Source organism: Saccopteryx leptura, chromosome 2 (assembly GCF_036850995.1).
Source record: "Saccopteryx leptura isolate mSacLep1 chromosome 2, mSacLep1_pri_phased_curated, whole genome shotgun sequence".
In the NCBI taxonomy this organism is placed as follows: Eukaryota; Metazoa; Chordata; class Mammalia; order Chiroptera; family Emballonuridae; genus Saccopteryx; species Saccopteryx leptura.
The window spans coordinates 262,251,481-262,259,705 of record NC_089504.1 but is presented as its reverse complement, the minus strand read 5'-3'; positions in this window follow the sequence as shown (position 1 = coordinate 262,259,705).

The window sequence follows — 8,225 nt, the reverse complement described above, 5'->3', positions numbered from 1 at the left end:
CGCTGTTCGATGACCTTCTAGCCACGCAGATTATGGGAGCCCACTGGCCTACGTATCAGGAAACCGGGTTTTAAAAGAAATCAAGGTCTCATTGTAGAACTGCTTTACAAATGATACATATAGAACTATCGTTGTCTGGACAAAAATTTAACAAGCGCCGGGTTTGTGCCTTCCCGCGGTATTCAGTATCCATGCTCCCAACACATCCCCGTGGTCATCAGGATGTTCTGGAAGGGCCGAGGAAACCCGTATGACAAACCCGAATCAAGGAGTCTCACGTGGCTGTCTTCTCCTTGAAGATTCCGCCTCCGCACGAAGCACCAGGTGGACCCTGCGATGATGGGGATGCTGTGACATCACTCTGCTCACGGCTGTCTGCCGCGCCTCCTGGAGAACGCCAGCTCTGCCTTTCCTAATCCCCTCCACGGCAACGCCCACCAGGGCGGGGGCTAGAGCTCGCAGCCCCCCCCCCCCCATGTTCAGTCTGGCAGAAAAGGGTCGCTCACAGTGGAGAGACAGCAGCAGCCACGTGTCTTCTCCAACCTGAAGTCCTTTGGATTTCCTTTTCTAAGGGCCTGGTTTTTCAGTTTTGTGAAGACAGTGTTGTGTGGAAAAGCTGGTGGGGAAGAGAGGATTTAAAGATGGCCGTAGGCCTCTGGGTTTGGTCTCTTGTGATTCCAGGGAAACAAAATCCCTGGACCCAGCCTAAGGGGAAGCCCAGGTTTAGCCACACGCGGGCCCAGAAAACGTGAAGAGACTGTCATCCATGCTGATGGCCCGTCTGACCACCTGTGACCCCGCCTTCTACAGGCCTTTGTCTGGGGCAGAATGTCTGATGGTGGTGCCCGGAGTCCTGATGGCTGTGGTCCCCAGGGGGCCTCGGACTGACCTGACTTGGATGACTTGCTCTTATGACACCCTTGGCAACACTGCACAGCTGGGGCGCTGCCCTCAGCCAGGGGCTCACTGGTCCCCAGCCCCCGGGAACCTCTTGCACACATTTTTTTAGAGATGTAATGTGGCTGGTTACTGCACTGTCCTACGTGACTGGTTCATGGACACCTCGCAAAGCTTTTCTGCGGTCAGGATGGTGACCTTTGCTCACTGACATGCTGGTTACTGTGCAACATCTGATCATTTCTATAAATAGTGTGTCTGCTGTTAGCTGGAACCAGAATCCTATTATATTGTTTCAATGGAAAAATTCTCCAGTTTCTATAACGGGAACTTCCAGTGACGCTATATCAGGAATAAAACATAACATTCTGAACAGATGAGTGGCAATCCCCTGCTGATCGAGTACAGCTAACGGTAAGTGGGAAGTCAGAGCCAATGCACTGTACGAGGATTGCAGGCTTTTGTGCCCTCTGTTCACCTGGACAGGGACATGACTGCGGGGGCCTCCCGGGACCCAGGGGAACCCATTACTGCGCCAGCAGCTACAGAGCAGGCTGCCCTGTGAGATGAAGAGTCACCGACAATCGAGGCTCCCCTGCTCCAGCCAAATATGGCTCCGGGGGCCGCCCCACTTGGCTGCTGTCCCTTCACCTCCGGGTGGAGACCAAACAGAGGATGCGGTCATACTCCTGGCTCTTTTGGCCTCTGTGCTCTGGGCTCTCTACGGTTGCCATCCTAGTCCCTAACAGCCTCCCCTCTATCTCTGATACCTCCAAATCCCCGTTTATCATGGAAATGATCAAACTGAGTGGCATTCTCTTTGGACGGCCCCCTTGTTGGGGGGTTACAGCTGACCCTTGAACACCACGGGCTTGAACTGAATGGATGACTTATTTGCAGATTTTTTTCAATAAATGTGTCTAGTACTGTAAATGTATTTTCCTTATGATTTTCTTTATAACATTTTCTTTTGTCTAGCTTGAATATAGTGCATAGCACAGATACAAAATATCTGTTAACCGACTGTTTATGTTATCGGCAAGGCTTCCTATTAACAGTAGACTATTTGCAGTTATGTTTTTGGGGAATCAAAAGTTCTATGAGAATTAAAAACTGCACGGAGGGTGGGGGAAGGGGGGTGGATTGACACCCCTCTCAGCTGTATTTTCTGCATGGTGGTCACGGAGGATTGCGTGGGAGGAATTCCAGCATCAGTCCTGGGGGCAGCCTGCATGGCCCACTCCTGTGACTAGAACACAACCACCAGGCCACACTTAACTGCAAAGGAGGCTGGGACATGTGGCCAAGGTTCTCCCAAGAATAAGAGGAAATGGGTTTAAGGAGCAGGTAGCCAATCTCTGCCACACCTTCCTGGTGCATCCCCTCTGTCTTATGACAAGGGCTCAGTCAAGTCTTGATTGATTGAGAGCTTTTCTGTTTTTAGGGCAAAAGAGAGGTAACCGAGAAGGTCCAAAAGGAAAGGTTACAGTGAACATTGGAGCTGGGATCACACGTCCCAGCAGATGTAAACTGGCAGAGCTAGAGCTCTGGTCAGGGAGTTGCTCCCTTGCCACTGGAATGGCCAATGGGTTGGGACGTGGAGACAGAAATTGTAACAATGATCTCCTTTGTCCAGGGTTTATAACACAACAGTCCCAGTCTGCAGAAGGCCCTGCAGACCTCTCTCTCCTCCTGCAGGCACCAGATCATGTGACAGAGGAATCTTCTGGGGCCCTAGGCTCCAACATGAAGCTGAGCAGGGGGGTGCAAGTGACAGCACTCCTCTGGGGAAGACGACTTGCATTGACTCAAGCACTGAGCCAAGCCACACTCATTTGCTGAGCCCTCTAGAAAAGGGTTGCTAAATAATTATGGATGAGTCCGTTCTTGTGTCCTCACCCCTCTATAAATCGTGACAATAACAACCCATCCAGAGGACTATGAATCCTGGGGCCCACCTGGTTCTCAGCCCCACACCTCACAGCTGGGCCACCCTTGTGCAGGCTTGGGACCAGGCTGGCTCTCAGCATGGGCTTCAGGCTCACCGTGCAGGGGGCTCCATTTCAAGTCCCCTGTTGGTCCAGGACACGTTTACTGAGCACTTACTATGTGCCAAGCACTCTGCATGGCTCTGGCCCCAGGAACTCATCACTGATGGGGCCGACAGAGGCAACGATAGAATTGCACTTACAGTAGGGTGAGGAGGCCCAGAGGGCTCAGGGAGCCCAAGGGAGGGCACTGCCCAGTTCTTGGATGAGCTGGCTCTCTGCCGTGTCCTTCTGGACCCCGTTCCTGGCCTTGAGAGCTTCCCTGTACCCCAGTTCCTCTAGACCCAGGCTCTTCTCTCCACCCCCACAGGGAGCCAGGAAGGGCCCACTACCCTCCATGGGCCGGACTTTCACACCACCGACACCAGCCTGGACGTCTGAAGATGACATGGGGCCGCCTGCTCCGTGCTGGGCCTGGGTGGTATGTTAACGCCTGTCTCCAGCAGATGAAAGGGGTCCTGCTTCCAGCAGAGCTGCCGGCCTGGCCCGGCAGGTGTGCTGCATACCAAATTAGCTTCCTCAGCTCCATCTGGCCCAAGTTCACCTTTCCTGGCCTTGTCATAGTACACAGCAGCACGGACGGGGCTGAAACCTGCGCATCCTCTGGCAGCGCAGAGCAAGGTGTCCCTTGAGCTGTGTGGGCATCAAGCTGACGATTCAGCGTGTCAGCGTGTCTGCAGTAATACGTCCCTGTCCTCAGAGGTCCTGTGGGTTCCTGCCTCAGGAAGTAGGGGCATGCCTCACTTGACAGGGCTGGACAGATGTTGCAATTTTTTATAAATCGGACTCGAGCCCCTCCTCCCACAGAAGAGACGATGACTAGCTCTACTGCAGTGGCCGAGAACGGAGCCCTCAGTATCTCCGAGGTGTGCCTGTGATGGGGTGTGCAGAAACATAACAACCCTTGGGGTTTGTACACAGCTCTCCCCAAGCTCTCAGGACTCAGAGAACTGGGAAAATGGATGCCCTGATGTCTGGCCTGGGCTCAGAGTCGTCTTGCTGACCCTATAGGTAATGTCATCTGGCCTCCTTCCCACCAGACCCCCAAGGCATTCTACAGGCCTCCTGTTTGCCCCTCACCTGGTTACCTGTACTAGGGTTTTTCAGAGAGACAATACACAGGAGACCTGTTTGCATATCCTGTAAGATTTCACAGGATTATGGAGTCCCACAATCTGTCCTCTTCGGCCTGGAGACCCAGGAGAGACAGTGGCATAAGGTCCAGTCCAAGTGCAAAAGACCCAGGTCCCAGCTCTAAAACACCCGCAGAGAAAAAGAATTCTTCCTTATTCAACCTTTAATTCTACTGCCCCTCTAAGGATTGGATGAGCCCCTGCCCCCCACTGGGGAGGCAATCCGCTCTGTTAGGTCTGGTGGTTCTGACATGGATCTCATCCAGAACTACCCTCACAGATGCAGGCAGAATAATGTCCAACCAGAAACCTGTGGCTTAGTCAGGATGACACAATTAACCACCACATTACCTGCCTCTCTTCCTCTCCTGCCTTCTTGCCCCATCATGTTGTCTCTGGAGCACAGCTACTCCCTCTGTTAGTCTCTCTCAGCTGCACTAAAGCAAGCTCTAATCCTTTTGTTGGTGGAGGGTCTTGCCTTCAATTTGTAAAAAAGAAATATGCAACATCCGTGAAGCACAATAAAGCAAGGTCTGCCTGTACCTGTCCATACCCCTGGGTCCCGTTCTCCCAGCAGGGCGAACCCTGGTTTTCCCATTCCGTGGAGCACCCCCGACCTCTTCGGCTATCACTCGTCTTGACCCCCACCCTGCCCCAGCTCATCTCAGACTCACTCTCAGGAGAGCATGCCCCAGCTCGAGCCCCGCCCCCCTACCCCCCAGGCCAGAGCCTCCCACAGCTGGCTTGCAGCTTGGCTAGGACCAGATGTGCAAGGTAGCTGGGGCCACGTGGCATGGCTTCCTCGTAAAAGGTGGGATGGTGCAAGCACAGAGAAGCTGGGCTGTCTGTCCCGTTGCTAAGAGGGACCCTGGTCACCCTGGAGAGGGGCGTGGGGCCTGCAGACCCGGATTCTCTGGCCCAGTGATTACCAGTGAGACCCAGCCGGTCTTGCTCGCAGGTTGAACTAGTTCAAGGGTTCACCTACAGGGATACAGGAAATCACTGTAATAAAACAGTGCCTTACCCAAGCATCTCGAATGTGTTTGTTTAATCCACACAACCACCTCAAGAGGTAGTCACTATCATTCTTCCTATTTTACAGATGAAGAAATGGTTTAACTCAGAGCTTAAATATTCTGAAGTCGCAGAGCCTGGTGCGGGGGCTGGGAAGTGAACCCAGGCATCTGGGCTACACAGCCAGCATGTGTAACCTGCTCCCCGGACCCCTCAGCCGGCGGACAGGCACCCCCGCCTTCCCTCCCAGCATTTCCCTCGACATCTGTAGAACAGGGGTTAACAAAGACAAGCCACGGGAGGCTCGTGCACAATGCGGCGGGGCGGGGGGGGGGGGGGGGGATCATCCTTCCCCCTCTGACTCAGCAGCCCTGAGGAGAGGCTGCACAGAGCAGCCTTGGGGAACAGAGGCCGGGAGCCCCGGCTTTCCCCAGCTGTGGAGGGGTTCACACAGGCTGGTTGTGTGGAACCTTTCCCTCGGGCAGAGGTGGCCCCCAAGGCCCCTCTGACTCCAATAGGTCGTGCCCACATCTGTAAGGTCAACAACATGAAAGGGTTCATTCACTTACTCAACACATATGGGCTGACTGCCCACCGGACTTGTACTTGGCGGTGGCCACAGCACGCATGTCTAACAAAGACCCGACAGTCGTGAGATACCCCTCTGCGGGACACCTGCCTGTTCTAAAAGCGCAAGCGTGGGAAGGGCAGCTTCCACTTGGGGATCTGGTGGGCTTGGGAAGAAAAGGTCTGTATGGGTTGTGGGGAAGGGACCATTGGAACCTGTACCTAAGGGTGTGGACCTGTGCCTAAGGGCGTGGTGTGTGTGTGTGTGTGTGTGTGTGTGTGTGTGTGAGGGGGAAGATGCTGCAGCACGTCCATGAACCCCTCTGCTTCCTGCTGCTCATGCAAACCATGTGTTTGTTCCTGAGTCACGGAGGGAGCCAGCGGCATCTTGCACCCTCTGTCCTCTTACCCTGCGGGGCGTCCTGACACACTCCAGGCAAGCTCTCGTCCTGGGAAGCAGGGCTGTCCTCCCCTCCTCACCAGCTCCCTACCTCGCCCCTGCATTCAGGATCAGCGCTGGGTACCAGACAGGGTCCTGGGTAGGGGCAGGAATACAAAGGGAAGAGTAATAGTGAGTCTTCCTAAGACAACTGTTATTGCTGACCCTTTACTGAGAGGTGCCGCTGTCCTTGTCATGGGGTGAGTGCTTGGGGACTAAGGCACAATCCCTGCTCGCAGGGAACTCTGGAGAAGAGTGTGAGGAGAGGCTGTGCTGACCCCCAGGGCCCCAGAGGCCCCGCACCAGGGTGCCCAGCAGGGCCCTTAAACCAAGACAGGTGAGGACACCTGGGAGAAAGACCAAGTGGTCGAGAGACAGGGTCCTGACTGGCGTGGTGTTTTCCAGGCCAGGAGTGTCAGGTTCTCTTCCGTCCCCTGAGAGTGGCCCAGGCACAAATGGGTGGTATCGCTGGGATGAAGTCGTCCCAGGCCATCACTGCACGAGAAGACTGCCGCAGGATGTGCCCTGGAAGCACGGGCACTTTCTTCCTCCTCCTGTGCCCTTTCAGGGGCGGCCGCCCTTCCTCCGGGAAGGGTGTGTGGGGCCAGGGCAGAAAGAAAAGAGTCTTCCAGGCTTTGGTTTCCAAAAGCTTAGCCTTTTTAGGGGAATAGGGAGAGATCTGGGCATAAACAGGATGTTGGGAGGGAGAAGGAGGGAGAGAGAGGGGGAGAATGAGAGAGACGGGGAGAGAGCTGTTCTTGGTTCCCCAAAGAAGGTCCTTGGTGGCTGGTCTGTGCTTAATCAGGGAGCCAGAGCCTCGAGCTGGGAGGGGCCTCTGCTCCCACTGAAGTGGGACTTTGGGGGCCCTGACCTGCCCACCTTGTGCCCTCTGGTGATCTGAGTTTGAACTGCTGCAGTGCTCCTTCCTACTATGTCTTAAGCAAGTTATTCTGCTTCTCTGAGCCACCCCTTTCTCTCCTGTAAAATGGGGGTCACAGTGGCCTCTCCTGGTGGTGTGTGTGGCTGTTGTGAGGGGGGCAGGGAGGAGAGCCCAGCAAAGCCTGGCCCACACATGCCAACTCAGTCTCCCCGCCCCCCTTTCTCTCTTGCCCTCCTGCCTCTCTGGCCCCGAGGACCCTAGGGGCCTCACCTAGCCTGCCCCCTGCTGCCCCAGCAGCCAGCCCAGAGCTGGGCTCCCCCATCTCTGCTCATCAGGTTCCTCATGCCTATCGCCTTCCCTGTCACTTGCAGGAGGACAGACATCTTTTCTGCTTTCTTCTGCCTGCCCCCCCCACACCACACCAGCACCCCACACAGTGGCTGCCGGCCGCAGGCACAGGTAAGTATTTGCTTAGTGAAATCTGTCAGCGTGGGCAGGAAAGAGGAGTGTGGAGAGCAAGGAAGAAGGGACCAGAAGGCCAGGTGCAGCCTCTGCCACCAGCCATCTGTCCTGTGCTGTCACCGCCATGCTGGCCCCGGAGCTGCTGGTCTCCCTCTGCACGGCAGGTAACGCCTCCACCCCTGCCCCACGCACCCCAGGGCTCGGTCAGAGGGAAGGGTGCCTTTCCCCCGAGGCCCCCACATTTCCAGGCTGAAGGAGAAACAAAGCGGAAAACAATGGTTTTTCAGCTGTCGGTCCGGCCTGGGGACAGCAGCCTCGGGCCCCCGGGCTCCGGGCACCCCCTACATCCAGGGCCCAGGGGAACCCAGGGTCTACTGCTCTCCTTCTGTGTCACTCATGTCCTCATTTACGCCCCGACAACATGTATTTATGACGTGCCTAGTAGGTGCCTGACTTCGCCAAGCTCACACTCTGGGGGTTAAAGACACCTGGCAAGAAGACCGTGAACACAATTACTGCAGGAATAATCAGGGTGACAAGAAGGGACATATTAGAAAGGTCCCTCTGGCCGCAGAGGGGCAGCAGCAGAGGGACCTGTGGGGGCCAGTACATTGAGTCCCAGAGAGGGGCCAGAGACTTGGGTCAGGCCAGTAGTGAGCAATGGAAAGTGGAGAAAGTTCAAGAAGGTTCGAGAGACACGCTGGCCGCAGACCAGACGGAGTCCGCTGTGGGACCAGATGGCAAGAACGAGAGAAAGGGAGGGACCCAGCGTGGCTCCTGGGTTG